Below are 19,623 nucleotides of genomic sequence, written 5' to 3'. Positions count from 1 at the left end.
TAAAATGATACGTGACAGAGAGCCCAAATGGGAAGTCGGGATCTGGAACTCGCTCCCTGGAAGATTGGTAGAGGCAGATGTTTCAGCACAATTCAAGAATACGCCCACTTGGAGAATTGGGACCGGCAGGGTTGTGGAACATCGCTACTTTCCTCTTAGCACAGACAAGATGGATCGAATGGCCTCCTGTGTGGTGACTTTTAATGCTTTTGAGATATGATATTCTTCCTCTCGAGCTCTGTAATATTATCCTTAATTATTCCCACTCCTCCTCCTTAGTCTCCTTCCCTATGTTCCCTGACACATCTTTAGCCAGGAACATTTTGTAATCTCTCCTGACCTTCTCGGAGTCCAGTCTCTGTTACTCCCACGTCCAATGATCCGCTATAATGATCGAGACGTAAGAGTCATGAGTGTAACCAGGGAACAGCTGACACACAGAGTGACAGATATTCGGACTTCATTTCCACAGTGAATGACGTTGTAATCCATTGTTCATGTTATATCTGAGGTTGAGAGATTTTGTAATATAGAAGTTTTGATCCTAAGGATCTTACACAATCTGTTTGTTTGGTGATGTGAATAATATCAGTCTCTCTGGGACCAGTCCCTCCCACCAAGGGGTTTCTCTTCACAATAAATAAGGGACTCATTTCAATGTTATCTCACGGAACAAGAAAACTTGTGGTCTCAAACAGATGGACCAAATCGCGGGAAAATCGCACGGGAGTTCATCATATTCTGAAAAACCGACAGTTCCTTGGCACATTCAGTTAGGGAGAACACTCGAGAAAATCGAGAAGGTATTCTATCCGCTCCTCGCTGCTGTGGGTGTTTCTTGTAAGTCTGTACATATTTATCAATTCTCTACAGTATAACGGTATTAGTATATTTTAATGTAATGCCATCTATTCCTTGTTTTGGTGTAACTGATAAGATTTCTGATGCAGCTCTAATTCACTAAATCACATTTACCTGTGTTATTACGCATTGGCTTCACTATCACCTATATCTAGATTCAATCACCCCTGTTTTAGTTAGTTTCCGTTCAGATTTACTGTCCGCTCCTTACTTCTGTTGGTGCCTTTGAAAGTCGCTCGGTGCAGTTGTTCCAATTCTAAAACATGTTTATGAACTGAACACATTTACCAGACGAGAAATAACTGTTGCTGGAATCACTGTTGTGTTTTTTTCATGTCTTCTGCTGAATATGGATATTTTTCAAATACTGAGACACGAACAGCAACACCAAATATAATATAATCCTCTAAATAACATATCGCGTGCAGTCTGCAATCTGTTCCTTGATTGTAAATTTTTAGGGTAGGAATTCAGAATTCTTGTTTTTCTTCCAAATAAATCTTCATTGGTTACATTTCACTGACTATCTGATCAAGACCGAAAGTTTATGTCACCAGTCACATTATCACCCTACTTCAGGTCAGTCTATTTTATCACGTTGTGTTCTAGAAGAGGGTTGAGGAAACTTCCGTTCAAAAGAGGATAACAATTGAAAGAACTGTTTTTTTTTTACATTTTGGACAATATTTGATAAGTTGGGACCAATAGCGATTAATATATGTATTGATGCTTCAAGGTCTTCGATTCAATTGGCGATTCTCTCTCTAACTCAGGATAAATGCACAGGGATCAGGAGCAGGGAGCTTTGCTAATTCATCCCTCTAAACCAGGATACGTGAATAGAGACAGCAGAAGGAAACCGTGCTGTTTCTTCCCTCTAACACAGGATAACTATAGGGAAAGGAGCAAAAGGCTGTGCTGATTTCTCTCTCGAACCCAGGATAATCGAATAGAGACAAGAGCAGTAGGGACCAGTGTAGTTTTCTCTCTTCAACCCATGATAACTGTATAGAGATATTGAACAGGAATCCGTGCTGATTCTCCTCTCTAACCCAGGATAACTCTGTAGAGCCAGGTGCAGGAGCCTTTGCTGATTGCTGTCTCCAGCCCAGGATAACTGTGTAGAGATTAATAGCAGGAACCTCTGTTGATTTCTCTCACTAATCGAAGTGACTATAGAGATCCGGAGCGGATTCCTCTCTACCCCAGGATAACTGTGAGCAAACAAGAGCAAGAACCTGTGCTAATTCCTCCCTCGAATGCAGGATCACTGTATAGAGACAGTGAACAGGAACGTGTGCTTTGTCCTCTATCTATTCCAAATAATTAAATAGAAATAGGAGCAGCAGGGACTTGTGCTGATATCTCTCTCCAGGCCAGGACAACTGTATAGAGATCAGGAACAGGAACATGTGCAGATTGTTCTCTCCAGCCTAGTATAATTGCATACAGATCAATGGCAGGAATCTCTACTGATTCCTCTCTCTAACCTCGGATAACTAATGCAATCAAGAACCGGTAATGCTGCCGATTCCTCTCACTATCCCCGAATAATTGTATAGTGATCAAAAGCAGGAATCTGTGCTGATACCTCTCTGTAACCCAGGATAACTGTATAGAGATCTGGAGCAAGAATCTGTGCTGATTCCACTCTCCAACCCTGGATAACTGCATAGAGATCTGGAACAAAACCTGTATTGATTTCCCTCTCTAAACCTGGATAATTGTGTAGGTATCAGGAGCAATAGGGGCCTGTGCTGAAACATCTAAATCTATTTTTGGGCGCAACTGAGCTGAATCATCCACTAATCCCCATTGTGAATTATGTCACCTGGTTGTACAAGACTTAATTAAACTGCAAGAATTTTCAGTTTAAAAATAAATCCTCAAAATTAATTGAGACAAAAATTTAAGAAGGTTTAAAAGATGTATTTTAAAGTTTCAATTAACAGAGAGAGTCAAATCTTTCCGGTGGCGGCTCTGAAGGCGTAAGTCGCACATTTGGTGTCTCCCGCTCTGGTCGGACGTTTGGTCCTTTCCCCGTGTTTCTACCGGACTTGATTTGTAAAACGGACGTTAGTGGCAATTGTTTATCGAATTCCCACTTTGGTGCATGGAGAGAAGGACTAGAAATGTTCGTCTGGGCAGAAACAAAAAGATATAGAGGCTTGGGTTGTAGCTGCAACAGAAGACAGCATGGCGGAGGTTCGGATCTCTGTCTTGTATATGGAGCAGCTGATGCAAGTCATTCAGGAAGGCTTTGCTACTCAGAAACGGGACTGCTTGGACCCGATAAAAGAGTCGCTTCAGCGGTTGGAGCATAGATTGGATGCCCAGGATCGGGCGATTCAGAAGGAGGACAAGGCGCTGGCTGAGCAGGAAGAACATCGGACTGCGGTGGAGCTGGAGGTGGGATGCCGAGGGACCAGCAGAAGAAGCTCCTGGAAGTGGAGGACCTAGAAAATAGGCTCCGCCGCCAGAACCTAAGAATCGTCGGGCTCCCGGAGGGGTCCGAAGGAACGGCTGCTGGGGCATACATCGCAGACATGTTTGTGAAATTGCTGGGGGATGGGACATTCTCCGGTCCTTGGAGGTGGATAGGGCTTACAGAGCACTCGCGAGGAAGCCACGAATGGGAGACCCCCACCGAGGACTATGGTGGTGAGATTCCACAGGTTCTCGGATAAGGAGCGCATTCTACAGTGGGCCAAGCAGACACAGCTGTAAATGGGACAATAGCATCCTGCGGGCTTACCAGGACCTGAGTGTAGAGGTGGCCAGGAGGAGAGTCAGATCAGGTTGATCCTTTTTAAGAAAAAGCTGAAGTATGGACTGTTATCCCAGCCCGTCTCTCTGTCACGCATGAGGATCAGCACTTCTACTTCAAATCGCCTCTGGAGACGTTGGACTTTGCGAAAAAAAAGGGCTGGTGAGAGGTTGAGAAATTTTGAACTTGGCTGCAACATTTATGTTTTTGTTTTTCTTTTAGTTTCTCTGTTTTTGTAAAATGTTTCTTGTTTTGCGTTTCATGGAAGATGTTTGTGATGCCGTTAAGGTTTTAATTTGCACTGTTGGCGGATGGAGGTGTGCTTGTTTTGATCTTGGTGTTTTTCTGTTGGGCAATTGTGTCGGGATTGTTTGATGTTGGAGTTTGTTGGTATGAGCGGGGGGGTGGGGGGGGGCGGGTGGGGAGGGAGCAATAGGTGGGTCGCCGGGGGGTGCACCAAGCTCGCTGAGCGAGCAAGCTCTCGGAAGCGCAGTGGGGGGGCGGGTGCATATGTTTGGTTTAGTAAAGGGGTTGGGTTACAGGGTGTTGTTACTAGGTGGGAGAGGGGGGTGAATGTTCTGCTTACGAGGGAGGGACTTGGGCTGAGGGACAGAGAGGAGGTTGGGGCGGGGACTGCCTGGGGATGGAGAAGGCGACGCGCGGAGCACGGGCTGGAGGAGGCCGAAAAAAGGTGATGGCTGATCGGTGGAAGGAGGGAGGGGGGAATGAGCTTACGAACTAGGCTGATCACTTGGAATGTTCGAGGGTTAAATGGTCCGGTGAAAAGAGCACGTGTGTTCGTGCATCTTCGGGGATTGAAGGCGGCTGTAGTAATGTTTCAGGAGACGCACCTTCGAGTAACGGACCAGGTTAGAGTGAAGAAAGTCTGGGTCAGTCAGGTCTTTCACTTGGGACTAGATTCATAGACTAGAGGGGTCGTGATCCTGATCAATAAGCAGGTGGTGTTTGAGGCGGGTAGAATAGTCTCGGACATCGGAGGTCGATATATTATGGTCAGTGGGAAGCAAGAGGGGGTGCAGGTGGTATGCGTAAATGTGTATGCGCCAAATTGGGATGATGGGGAGTTTATAAATAGGATGCTGGGGAATATACAAGACCTGGACTCGCACAGGTTGGTCATGGGAGGGGACTTCAACACAGTTATGTACCCTGGCTTGGACCGGTCAAGTTCAAAAATGGGCAGCGTACCAGCAATGGCAAAGGAATTAAGAGAGTTCATGGAGCTCATGGGTGGGGGGGGGGGGGGTGGATCCATGGAGTTTGGGCAACCAAGGGTGAACTTGAGGCTGATTTTGTTAGAGAGAAGAGGGTTAAGAGGTGACTTAATTGAGGCATACAAGATGATCAGAGGATTGGATAGGGTGGACAGTGAGAGCCTTTTTCCTAGGATGGTGATGTCTAGCACGAGGGGACATAGCTTTAAATTGAGGGGAGATAGATAGAAGACAGATGTCAGAGGTAGGTTCTTTACTCAGAGAGTAGTAAGGGCGTGGAATGCCCTGCCTGCAACAGTAGTGGACTAGCCAACACTAAGGGCATTCAAATGGTCATTGGATAGACAAATGGACGATAAGGCAATAGTGTAGATGGGCTTTAGAGTTGTTTCGCAGGTCGGCGCAACATCGAGGGCCGAAGGGCCTGTACTGCGCTGTAATGTTCTATGTTCTATGTTCTAAGGAGTTCTCCGTGTACTCACACATACATAAAGTGTATTCCCGGATTGATTTCTTTCTTTTGAGCAAGGCCCTTCTGGCTGGGGTGGTGGACACGGGGTACTCGGCGATTAGAATCTCAGACCATTTTCTGCACTGGGTTAACCTGCAGGTTAGTGAAGAGTGTTACCAGCGCCTGCACTGGAGGTTGGATGTGAGACTTTTGGCGGATGAAGGGGTGTGTGAGTGTCTGAGGAAATGTAGTCAGAGCTACCTGCAGGTCAATGGCACTGGGGAAATTTCAGCAGCGTTGGAGTGGGAAGCACTGAAGCCGGTGGTCAGGGGGCGAGCAGATCTCGATCCGGGCCCAGAGGGAGAAGGTGGACAGGGCAGAGATGGACTGATAAAGGAGATACTTCAGATTGAGAGGAGGTATGCGGAGACCCCAGAGGCAGGGCTTTTAAGAGAACGGCGGAGGTTGCTGACCACAGAGAGGGCGGTGGAGCAGCTGAAAAATGCGAGCGTGGCGATCTCTGAACATGGGGAATAGGCCAGCAGAATGCTTGCACAGCAGCTTAGGAAGCAGGAGGCAGCTAGGGAGATAGGGAAAGTAAAGGACGGAGATGGGAACCTGGATGGTGATTCAGTAGGGGTGAATAATGCGTTTAGGGATTTCTACAGCATGCTATACAGGTCGGAACCCCATACGGGGCCGGAGGGGATGAGGCACTTCTTGGAGGGACTGAATTTCCCAAAGGGAGCGGGTAGAAGGGCTGGGGGCCCCAATCGGGCTCGAGGAGATAGTGGAAGGCTTGAAGGCCATGCAGGCAGGTGAGGCCCCGGGTCCGGACGGGTACCCAGTGGAGTTTTATAACACGTTCTTGGGGATACTGGGGCCGGTGTTGTTGAGGATGTTCAATGAGGCAAGGGAAAGAGGAAAATGAAAATGAAATGAAAATCGCTTATTGTCACAGGTAGGCTTCAATGAAGTTACTGTGAAAAGTCCCTACTCGCCACATTCCGGCGCCTGTTCGGGGAGGCTGGTACGGGAATCGAACCGTGCTGCTAGCCTGCCTTGGTCTGCTTTAAAAGCCAGCAATTTAGCCGGGTGTGCTAAACCAGCGTGTTGCCCCCAACGATGTCACAGGCAACGATTTCGCTGATTCTTAAGCGGGACAAGAACCCGGAACTGTGTGGGTCCTACAGGCCGATCTCCCTGTTGAAGGTAGATGCCAAGTTGCTGGCCAAATTCTTGTCCTCCAGGATTGAGGATTGTGTTCTGGACGTTATTGGGGAGGACAAGACGGGGTTTGTTAAGGACAGGCAGTTGGTGGCCAATGTAAGAAAGCTGTTAAATGTGATCATGATGCCCCCGGAAGGTAGGGAGGTGGAGGTAGTGATCACAATGGATGCAGAAAAGGCTTTTGATCGGGTAGAATTGGACTATCTGTGGAAGGTACTGGGATGGTTCGGATTCGGGCGGGGCTTTATTGACTCCGTCAGGTTACTGTATCAGGATCCTGTGGCAAGTGTACGGACGAATAGGACATCATCGGACTATTTTCGATTGCACCGGGGGACGAGACAGGGATGCCCCCTCTTCACACTGTTGTTTGCGCTGGCTATAGAGCCATTGGCAATTGCACTGAGAGCCTCAAGGGGCTGAAGAGGACCGGTCTGGGGGAGGTTGGGTGGGGGGGGGGGGGGGGGGGGGAGGGGGTGTGTGCTGGAGCACACGGTTTAGCTCTAAGCGGATGACCTTCCTCTGTGCGTTTCGGACCCAATAGAGGGGATGGAAGAAATCACGAGGACTCCAGGGGAATTTGGTCCGTTTTCGGGGTATAAGCTTAATATGGGAAAGAGTGAGATGTTTGTGGTCCAGGAGAGGGGAAAGGAGAGGTGACTGGGAGAGCTGCCGTTTAGGTTAGTAGAGAAAAGCTTTCGGTACCTAGGCATCCAAGTGGCGCGGGAATGGGACTGGCTGCTTAAATTGAATCTGGCCCAGCTGATGGACCAAATGAAGGACGACTTTCGGAGATGGGACGCGCTTCCGTTGTCTCTGGCTGGGAGGGTTTAAACGCCGAATATCACTCTCCTCCCGAGATACCTAATTGTATTTCAGTGCCCATCTTTATTCCGCTGTCCTTTTTAAGCGGGTCAACAGATTGATCACGGACTTCGTCTGGGCGGGCAAGACCTCGCGGGTAAGGAAGGTAATGTTTGAATAAGCTTGAGTCAGGGAGAGGGCGGGCTGGCGCTGCCAAATTTGAGCAACTATTACTGGGTGGTTAATATAGCCATGATCAGGAAGTGGATGGTGGGGGAAGGGTCGGCATGAGTGCGTATGGAGGCGGCTTCATGTAAGGGCACCAATTTGGGTGCATTGGAAACTGCACCTCTGCCGTTCCTGCCGGCATGGTACTCCACCAGTTCAGTGGTGGTGGCGGCGGCCCCGAGAGTTTGGGGCCAGTGGAGGCGGCATGTGGGAGCAGTGGGAACATCGGTCTGGGCCCCAATCTGTGATAATCACCGGCTTTCCCCAGAGAGTATGGACAGGGGATTCCGGATATGGCGGAAAGTGGGGAGTGAGAGGATGGGTGAAAAGTTCATAGAGGTGAGCTTTCCTAGTGTCAAGGCGTTGAAGGAAAAGTTTGGGTTGGCGAGGGGAAACAAATTCAGGTATCTGCAGGTGCGGGACTTCCTTCGTAAACAAGTGTGAACCTTCCCGCTCCTACCGCGAAGAAGGTTTCAGTACAGGGCAGTTTCCAGAGGGAGGGTGGGAGAAGGGAGCGTCTCGGACATTTATAAGGAGCTTATCACAGTGGCCCAGATGGGCAGATCCTTTAGGGTGGAGGACAGGTGCGCAGAATGTGCGGGAAGACTGACTAACCATGTCCACATGTTTTGGACATGCCCAAAGCTTAGGGTAATTTGGCAGTCCTTTGCAGACGTCATGTCCATGGTGTTAAAAAGAAGGATGGTGCTGAGTCCAGAGGTGGCGATTTTCGGGGTGTCGGAAGATCCGGGAATCCACGAGGAGAAAGGCAGATGTTCTGGCCGTTACTTCCCTGGTAGCCCGCAGACGGATACTATTAGCATGGAGGGACTCAAAGCCCCCAAAGTCGGAGACCTAGCTATCGGACATGCCTAGCTTTCTCTGTTTGGAGAAAATCAAGTTCGCCTTGAGAGGGTCACTGTTCGGGTTCACCCGGAGGTGGCAACCGTTCGTCGACTTCTTTGCTGGAAATTAATCGTCAGCCGTGGGGGGTGGGGGGGGGGGTGCGTGGAGGGAGGGGAGTACTTTATAATAGAGTAGTGGGTCAATAAGGGTGGAACCTGTACGAGAGGTAAATGGCTTTTACACTATGGTTATGGTTCATGTATATTGTTCATTTTGTTGTTGTTACTATACCAAAAATACCTCAATAAAATGTTTATTAAAAAAAAACAGAGAGAGTAGAACGTTAACCCAACCATCAAACCGACTTCTCACAAATGTCTTCCGTTGATCATGTCGAAGACGTTCAGTGATAACCTCTGATCAGTGAAAATATGGATAACAGGCTAACAAAGCTACATCCGAAATTCTTATTTTCATGCTTAAACAATATTGTAAGCTCGCCTTAACCAAATTGCTTTAAATGGCAAATTGGTTTATACTTTGCAATTTTGTGAGAAGGGTCAAATCCATTGCCTGTAGGTAATGCGACTCATTGTTTTACATTTAGAAAAATGCTTTCTTTTTAGCCATGTCTCCCATCTTAATGTGTTTACAGGAGTCCCGTTCCTTAATGCAGACCCAAACGTCAACGGCAGTGTGTGTTTCTGATGGGAAGGGAGGCAAAGGCATAGGCCATTTCACTCCCATTTGTTGCAACACCTTAATTCTCTCATAAGAAAAGCTAATGGAGAAACAGTGAAATAGATTAAACCTATTTCTAATTCTGTATTGATTATTATTTCATTGTCTTTCAATTACCAAAGTACTTGATTTATTTTCTTCTGATAAAATCGTCGTTTGCTGATCAGCAACTGTCTTTTGATTGTGCTTTTGCTTAGTCTGTTGCAAAGATTAATAGCACCTTATCTCAGTGTACAAAAAATGTCGGTTCAACCTTTTCAGCTCTTTGTAATGAAAATGGCATGCAATTGATCTGAAAATGGTTGGGTAAAACTGAAACTTAGTACCATGATATCTGGATTAAGATCAGGAGCTAGCGGCACGGTAGCACAATGGTTAGCACAGTTGCTTCACAGCTCCAGCATCCCAGTTTCTATTCCCGGTTTTGGGTCTATTCCCGCACTGTCTGTGCGGAGTCTTCACATTCTCTCTGTGTCTGCGTGGGTCTCCCCAGTGTGACCTGGTTTCCTCTCACAGTCCAAAGTTGTGGATTGGCCATGCTAAATTGCCCTTCGTGTCCAAAAAGATTAGCTTGGGTTACGGCGATAGGGTAGAGCTGTGGCCTTAGGTAGGCTGCTCTTTCCAAGGGCCAGTGCAGACTCGATGGGCAGAATTGCCTCATTCTGCACTGTAAATTCTATGATTCTCTGGTCCTGTGCTGATTCATCTCTCTCGCCCAAGTTAACTGTAGAGATCAGAAACAGGAACCTGTACCTCTTCTTCTCTTTATCCCAAGATAAATGTGAAGCGAAGGGAGCAGGAATCTGTGTTGATATCTTTATATACAACCCAGGATGAATATATGGAGATCAGAAGCAGGTACTTGTGCTTTATGACCTCTCAACCCCATGTTAACTATATCGAGATCTGGAGCAGGAACTAGTGCTGATTCCGCTCTTTAACTCAAGCAGTCCAGAGCAGCATGGTGGCGTAGTGGATTAGCCCTGCTGCCTCACGGCGCCGAGATCCCAGGTTCAATGCTGGCTCTGGGTTACTGTCCGTGGAGAGTTTGCACATTTTCCCCGTGTTTGTGTAGGTTTTGCCCCCACAACCCAAAGATGTGCAGGGTAGGTGGATTTGCCACGGTAAATTGCCCGTTAATTGGAGAAAAATAATTGGGTACACTAAATTTTAAAAAACTCCGGTAGACTTGATTGACATCAGGGCAGGGAGCGGTGCTGATTCCGTACTCTAACCCAGGATAACTATATAGAGATCAGTGACGGGAACCTGTGCTGATTTATTTCACTAACCCAGGGTAACTGTATGGAGAGCTGGAGCAGAACCGTGTGCTGATTGCTCTCTCTCGGCCAGGATGAATGTATAGTGATCACAAGAAGAAACTTCTGCTGATTTCCCATTCTAACCTTGGATAGCTATAGGGATCAGGAACAGGAACCTATGATGATGCCGGCCACTGTCCCAGGATAACTGTACAGACATTAGGAGGAGGAACGTGTGCAGGTTCCACGTCTCTAACCCAGGATAACGATATTGAGATCAGGAGCAGGATCTGGTGCTTATTCTTCTCTCTAACACAGAATAACTGCAAACAGATGAGGAATAAAATTTTGTGTTGATTCGTTTCTCGACCCAGGATAACTGTATAGAGATCAGGAGCAGGAAACTTTGATTATTCCTCTCTCTAATACATGATAACGACAGAGATCAGGAGCAGCAAAATGCACTAATTTCTCTCTGTAAACCAGGATAAATCTGTACAGATCAGGAGTAGGAATAGCTGCTGATTCCACTCTCTAATCCAGGAGAAATGTACAGAGATCAGGAGTACAAGCCTTTGCACATTCCTTTTTCTAACCTCGGATAACTAGATAGAGATCAGAACAGAACCCTGTGAAGATTCCGCTGTCTAAGACAGAATTACCTTCTTGACATCAGGGCAGGAACCTGTACTTATTCTTCTCTCTAAACTAAGGGTAACTGCATGGATAGCTGGAACGAAACCCTGTTCTGATTGCTGACTCCAGGCCATGATAACTGTACAGAGATCACCAGAAGGAATTTCAGCTGATTTCTCACTCTAACCCAGGATAACTATAGGGGTCAGGAACAGGAACCTATGCTGATTCCTCCCACTAAGGATAACTGTGAAGCGATCAGGAGCAGGAACCTATGCTGATTCCTCTCTCTAACCCAGGTTAACTGTATAGAGATCAGGACCAGGAGACTGTGCTGAATCATTTCACTAACACAGGGTTACTCCAATTAGATCAGGGGCAGGAACCTTTGCTGATTCTTCTCCCTAATCCAGGTTAACTGTATAGAGAGAAGGATAAGGAAGTTGTTCTGATTGATCTCTATAAATCCTGATAACTATATAGGGATCAGTAAGACGAACGTGTGCTGATTCCACTCGCTGCCTCAGGATAATTGCGAGAGATCAGGAGCAGCAAACTGTGCAACTTCCCCACTTTACCCCAGGACAACCGTGAAGCGATCAGGAGCAGGAACCTGTGTTGATTCCTCTCTATAACCGAGGACAACTATATAGAGATCAGGAGCAGGTACCTGTGCTTTATCATCTCTCTAACCCAGGATAACTGTTTAGGAATCAGTAAAAAGGAACCTGTACTAATTCCTCTCTCCAAGTCGGGTAACTCTATAAGATCAGGAGAAGGAAGCTGCGCTGATTCCTCCCTCTAACCCAGGATAGCGATATAGAGATCAATAACAGGAACCTGTGGTTCCGCTCTCTAACCCAGGATTATTCTATTGAGACCTAGGGCAGGAACCTGTGCTGATTCCTTTCTCCAACCCACCATAAGTCAGGAATAAGGAACAGATTCCTCTCTAACATTGGAACTCACATCATCACTGCTTATTATTAATTTCTTAACATATTTCAGATTTTACACAGGGTCTATCTATCCATTCCGTTCCAAATTATTAGTGAACTCGTTTCCAATACCTTCACGTGAATAGAAAATATATTAAATTTTAATCAGTTGACAATTTATTATTACCCCTGAAATGCACCATTTTACTACCTGTCACAGCTTAATCCAGTCAATTGTTTTTCAATTGTGTAATTCATTGCTTACTTTTTCAATAGTTTCGCACTACATCACAATGAGCTGCCACACTGATAGTGAAAAGATACATCAATTAATTGAGTCTCAAATATCCACACTTTTACTGAAACAAAAATGTTGCTTTTGCTCGCAGACTCTGGTATAATTTTCACATTTATTCCCCGTCAATGCAGTCAACTTAGTGGCAATTATCATCCTGTCTCGGGGCAAGTGCGGACTCTCCAAATGTGTCACTCACTACCTGGTGGCCATGGGTACGGCTGATCTACTGGTCATTATCCTTGATGTGATATTGAGACGTATACCTATTGTTCATTCGTGGGAGCTACGATTCGTGGAGTATATTCGTGTGTGTAATATCCATGCCGTCTTCCTTTATGCAGTCACAGACTGTTCAGTCTGGTTCACCGTCCTATTTACCTTTGATCGATTTGTAGCCATTTGCTGCCAAAATCTGAAAGCCAGATTCTGCAAAGAGAGAACCGCAGTTATAGTGATAGGAGTAGTGACTCTGTTGAGCTGCCTCAAGAACATTTTCTGGTACTTTATGTACACAAGCGAATATAGGCTCGTCAATGATCTCTGGTTTTGCGTTGTAACAAGAAGTGTTCGTTATTCACTGCTTTGGAGAATAATTGAACTTCTCCATTATGCTTACAACCCCTGTGCCCCATTTTTCCTAGTTCTAGTTTTAAATATTTTAACCGTCAGATACATCGTAGCTGCCAATATTGTCCGCCAGAGACTCAGGGGCCAGCGCAGTGGAGAGAAGCAAAATGATCCAGAGGTGCAGAACCGGAGGAAATCCATCATTGTAATGTTCACCATTTCTGGGAATTTTATAGTGTTATGGGCTATTTATCTCCTTTATTCTATCGGTTACCAAATGACAACATTGGGCTCCGTTACTGTCCTACAAAAAATGGTAATTGGGAGACTAGGATTCTTATTTCAGCTTCTAAGTTGCTCCACCAACACTTGGGTCTATGCAATGACACAAACTAAATTCAGAGTGGAGTTGAAGAAGATGATGAAATGCCCTTTAGTTGTTTTGTTAAATTACTTGCTGAAATAATTCTTTAGTGTGGACGTAATGACGCCCTTGGTTGTGAGACAAAGCTTGTGTATGCTTTATTCTTAAAAAGAAACTACACCTAACATTAATTTCCATAAATGTGAAAACTATCAAATGTATTTATTTAGAGAGGGAGCCAAATTAACAAATGAGTGGATAGATGTAAATTTTGGTCAAATAATCGTTCAAATAACGACTGAATTCCAGTTTAGGAGAGTTCCCAAAGGAATTGGGATACTTCAGTTTTAACATGGCTTCAGAATTTTTAGGAGAAGCAGGAAAATCGGAAGGATTTTTAGAGTTACAACATTTCCGTCTAATTTCCCCCCACCCGCAGTGGGAGGTCCACAGAGTGAGTCACTGGATCTATAGTTTTAGATGGTGGAGAGAGGCGGGTGAGATACAGACTGAGATAATGTCTAGGAATAAGTTGGTGTTGTCCAGGATGACCATCCAGGAGGATTCAGGCCACAAACTATTCGTGTTGATGCAGAGTGGAGGGTGAGGTCTGAAATCTATGAATGGAACAGAATCTTGAGAGCGGAGCTCAACAACATTCAGTCTATGATGTAAAGGATAGGGCGGATTAGAGAAAGGATGATTTTTATATGAGGAAAAAAACGAGCATTTGTTTAAAGTGACGGCAATGGACGTGTTTCAGAGACTGACCAGTCAGTGTGTGATAAATGTGTCCGATGGTATGTGGAGAAGGGTTAGATGCCGAGTAGGGAAACGGGTTGGGCAGGAAACAGAATTATTCCAATGGGGAAAACGAACATGGATTTGTGTGGGGGGAATATGGCAAATCAACCTGAGCTTTGTCGGTAGATGCATAAAAGCAAAATACTGCAGATACTGGAAATTTAAATAAAACAGAAATTACTGGTGAAATGCAGTAGATATGGAAGTGTCTGTGGAGGGAGAAATGCAGTAGATATGGAAGCGTCTGTGGAGGGAGAAACACAGTAAACATTTGGCGTCCATTCGTCTTCTTCAGCTAGTTGTGTAGCGGTTGTGAGAGGATGAGGTTGACCATGGAAGGATGATGCAACACTCGGTGTTTAGATATTTGGGGAAATGACTGAGGTCGCTGAGGTCAACGGAGATGTTGTTGCTCCAGACATGGTCAGAGTAACAGAATTAAATCCACAACAACCAGTCAATCGACCAGAGTCCGATTAGCAAAACCAGTGGAAAGGTAACTGACTCAGTGAATGGACAGGGAAATGAGGAGTGGGGAAGAAGACTCAGTTCCTGAAATTAACAGAGGAACAATTGGCCTAATGGGATTCTTGGATTCCATTCAACTGCAACAACAACTTGGGTTTCTCTAGCCTCTTTCACGTCAATAAATTCCACAAATCCCTTCACCAGCGAATTACAAAAACAATGGAATCCACAGGAATAAGACGACATTAGAGCCAATAGACAAAAGCTTATTTCAAGCGGGAGGTTTTGAGCCGAGTATTAAAGGAGGGCAGAAAGAGAAAGGGAATTTTATTAAGGGAATTCCAGAGCTTAAGACGTTTTGCAAAGTTGAGCACAACCATCAACTGTGGAGTAATTGAAGTGGGGTTGGGGGGCCAGGGAGGGAATTGGAAACAAGACTGAGAATTTCAAAATGCAGGCGTTCATTCCAAAGAGAAACTGTTGGTCAGGGAGCACAGGGATGATGTTCTCATGCACTAGGCACAAACAAGGTCACAGGCTGCAGAGTTTTCGGTTATTCAAGTTTACGGTGGGTAGAATTTGGAATTCCAATCACGAGTGTGTCAGTCTCACTTTTAAATGTGTCTACGGTTTGTAATGAATCATTTCCAGTATTACAGAAGCTGCAATAAAATTATTCAAGCATGAAGCCTTCTCATTGATAGTTCTTGGAGTGGCTCTTTCTTATTCCTGTTAACACGTTAAATGCTGTTCCTCCAGAGAATGGGGCTGCCCTGTTGTGAATATCAATGGCGACATTCCATTCAGATTTTTTACTCTGTAATTTTTCACATACTTTTGGAACATTTGGCTCTTCTCACATTTTAACCCTTTTTACACGCTATTCTCGCATTCTTGTATTCCTAATTTTTCTCACTTTTACTCATATATTTAAATATTCGAATTTGCATTGATTTTTAACATTTTCATTCTGATGTTTTCAAAACATTTTCACATTTTCCCCATAAGTTCCTCCAACCATTTCCCGCACTTCACTCGGAACTTTTCACTACTTAAAATGTTATTTTGAATTATTTTCAATTTATTCTCATTTTCAGTCTTTAAAGTTTTTGCACTCTTTTTACAAATTGGAAAGATTTTCTCCCATTTCAACTCCACAATTGTTTCATTGTTGATTCTGATTTTGACTCTATTAATTATTCTGATATTTTACATTTCTCTCACCCGAAATTTAATACACACTTTCCTGTCTGATTGCCTATTTTTCGATTTGTTATCCACATGTTTTCTCGAACTTTTTCACAGTTCCGAAGCTGTGTGTTTTGTTCATGTTTGAACTATATTTCAGTTTCTAATTATTCTCACATTTTTGATTGTTGAAGTTTCTCTCACGGTGTTGAAATATTGCACTCTTTGAAATGAACACAAAAATGGACACATATTTCACTCGTTCCAATTTCCACCTTAATTTCACAACTTGTACAGTAGAATCTCATGTTTTAGTGTTCAATGCTTCACAGATATTCATTCATTTTTCAATCTTTGAATGATAATTATTCACTTTATGACAATATCAATAATCGTATACCACGTATTTCTCTGTCACATGCTTTACCCTTTGAACTTCATTGATTGTTCTCAGTACCATTCTTTAGGTTAATCATAGACGCATAGAATTTACAGTGCAGAATGAGGCCATTCGTCCCATCGAGTCTGCACCGGCTCTTGGAAAGACCACCCTACCCAAGGTCCACTCCTCCTCCTATCCCCATAGCCCAGTAACCCCACCTAACACTAAGGGCAATTTTTGACACTATGGGCAATTTTGCATGGCTAATCCACCTAACCCACACACCTTTGGACTGTGGGAGGAAACCGGAGCACCCGGAGGAAACCCACGCACACACGGGGAGAATGTGCATACTCCGCACAGACAGTGACCCAAACCGGGAATCGAATCTGGGACCCTGCAGCTGTGAAGCAATTGTGCTATCCATAATGCTACGTTGCTGCAGTCAATCTCTCACTTTTCTCACATTTTGACACATTTCTGTCGAATATTTTATATGTAATTGATTGTGATATTTTCAGAATTTTAAGTAGTTGAACTATTATGTTTTCACTTTAAATTTTCACACTCCTTGACTTTACTAACTTTTCTCACATCCACTTTTACAATCTTTGAATATTCCCTGTTTTTGTGTTCAACATTTCATGGATAAATCCAACTTTTAACAAAATGTTCACCATTGAAATATTATCTCAATTTTATGGCATATTTCGCTCTTTGAGAGGGCGCATAGTGGCGCAGTGGTTAGCACTGCTGCCTCACGACGCCGAGGATGCGGGTTCGATCCCAGCGCCGGGTCGCTTGCTCATGTGGAGTTCGCACATTCTCCCTGTGTCTGCGTTGGTTTCACACCCACAATCCAAAGATGCGCAGGGTAGGTTGTTTGGCCACGGTAAATTGCCTCTTAATTGGAAAACAAAGAATTGGATACTTTAAATTTCTTAACAAACAAAAACAAATCTTTCACTCTTTGATCTGTTCTTGTAATTCTTCACGTTTTCACTCATTTTTGATCAGATTTTACAACTTACGTACTGTCAAATGTTACCATTGTAAATTTGCAATCCATTTTAAATGCATTACCTTTTCATTGTTTTCATTGTTTGAACGTTTCTCAAAACTTCTCACATCAGCAAATCATTGAACACTCACTGACGCATTTACTTTGATTTTCACTCGGGTTGTTTTTCTCACTCTTTTCTCACATTTTCACCATTACATTTCAACGTTTATTCCATTTTCACACCTTGAAATATCAACACATTTATATCCTGGCTCTCCACAAGCAGAACCTACTTGTGATTTTCAAATAGGTGCAGAATACGATGGAATTAGATTTATTTAATGCTGGAAAACAATTTAAATGCAGTCATTTACACTCTCCCCTCTGTGTCTTTCTCTATTTCCATGCCCCTGTTTCCACCCTCGGATTTCGACACGCCACTACGTGCCTCTCTTTTTATATCAATTCTCTCTTGTGTGTCACTCGCTATTTCCACTCTCTCCTGAGTTAATCTCTGTATTTCCAGTTCCCTACTGCACCTCCCTGGACTTCCAAGATTTCAGTTTCCACAATCCCCCGGGTCTTTCTCTATATGCACTCGATGCAGGAATTTAAAGGTGCATCACCAATAATAAGCTTTATTATTGTCACAAGTAGGCTTTCATCAACACTGCAATGAAGTTACTGTTAAAATCCCCTAGTCGCCACAATCCGACGCCTGTTCGGGTCCACAGAAGGAGAATTCCTATGTCCAATTCATCTAACCAGCATGTATTTTGGGAATTGTGTGAGGAAACCGGGGCACCCAGAGGAAAACCATGCAGGCACAGGGGGGAACGTGCACATTCCATACAAACAGTGACCCAAGCAGGGATTAGAACCTGGGACTCTGGTGCTGTAAAGCAACAGTGCTAGCCCCTGTGCCGTCGTACCGCGTTAAACCTTTCCAATCACAGATATTTGTTAGATCTGGCGGGGGTATTATCCTGGCTCTCTGGATCACCAGTCCAGTGACAATATCATTTGATCCTGCCGACCATTGAACGTTGCAGCAAAATAATGAGGTACAATTGAAAATGATGCATTTCACTGCTTGCTTGTTCGTTAACGCCGTAAGTTAGTGGGTGGATGTGTCTGTCTGGTAAGTAGGAAATCCTGCTTAGAATGTCACAGATGACTCCGCCTGTTGATCCGTGAACTGGTTTCAAATCCCTGCTCCTATCCAATGATCCGGTGTGTTCAGATGTTCTCTTTGTCAACTCGAAACTCGATTCACATTCGTCCTACCTCATGAGAAAGGGATTAGTTAAACAGAGTACCCTTGCCGGAAATGTAAGAACTGAGCTTCGGTTTAATGCGTGGAATTACAGAGACTTTAGACGGAGTCCAAGAGACAACGCGTTTTTGGTTGCTTCGCATGGGACGGTGAGTGGAGATAAAGATTTTGTGTCAATGACGAGCAAAGTCAGGAACAGTCAGTGAGCAATATGATTCGAAGGGGGGAAAGGCCTTGAGCTGCAACAATGTCTCGGCTCACACCGAGTGGAGCTGCATATAGACAAAATATATTTCACTTTCCCGAACACAGGCGCTGGGTAATTTGGTGCGGAAGCCCCCATCATAAATTCACAATACTGTCTAACTTCTAATGGGGAATGCAGTTTCACACACTTCAATTGCATCAAACTTGGGTTAGGGTGACATTTGGACACTTCAATGTTTGAAGTACTTTTCCTCGTTCAATTGACCAATTCTTCTCCAGGAAATTCCGGGTCAGCAGGTTGCCATGCACGACATGCTCTCAGCCCATGAAAGAACTGGAGAAAAAATATTGTATAAAATATCAGCCCATTCATAAGGAGGCATTTTGCAGCTTGCGATTTGCTTTGGCCCTAATATTGACAACATTGAGGAGAAGGAGAGCGAGCTGTTGCTGAGCAGGTTTTTGAAGATGGAAACATACAGGCGGCTTAGGGAAAATCGTTACGTACTCTCACTGCCTCCTGTCTCTCTCTTATCCCACTCGCCCCTCTCTCACTTCCTTTTTCTCTATTGCCACTCTCCCCTGTCTCATACTCCCGCTATTTCTGTATTCCCATTCCCCTCGCTCTATTCCCACTATCCCCTCTATCTCTCAATTCACAGTCCAACTCTCTCTCTTTCTATTTCCATTCTCTCCTGTCTCTCTCAATTCCCACTCCTCTCTTTCTCTTACTCTCTTCCTCTAATCCCACTCTCCCCTTACTCGCTCCCTACCCATCTTTGAATTCCCATTCCACCTCCCTCTCTCCATCCCCGCTCTCCCCTGGTTCTCTCTCTCTATTCTCACTCTCCCAAGATTCGCTCTCTCTTTTCCCACTCCTCTATTTCTCTTTCCATATATTCGCACTGTCCCATTTCTCTCTATATTCCCACTCTTCCCTCTCTGCTTCCCTATATTCACACGCCCCCTACTCTCTCTCTCTGTCTCTTTCTCCCTCTCTCATTATTTTCCCACTCTCCCCCTCCCCTGTCTCTCTCTCTCAATTCCCACTGCTCTCTTTCTGTTTC

Source organism: Scyliorhinus torazame, chromosome 14, assembly GCF_047496885.1.
Source record: "Scyliorhinus torazame isolate Kashiwa2021f chromosome 14, sScyTor2.1, whole genome shotgun sequence".
NCBI lineage: Eukaryota > Metazoa > Chordata > Chondrichthyes > Carcharhiniformes > Scyliorhinidae > Scyliorhinus > Scyliorhinus torazame.
This window is presented reverse-complemented; position numbering follows the sequence as displayed.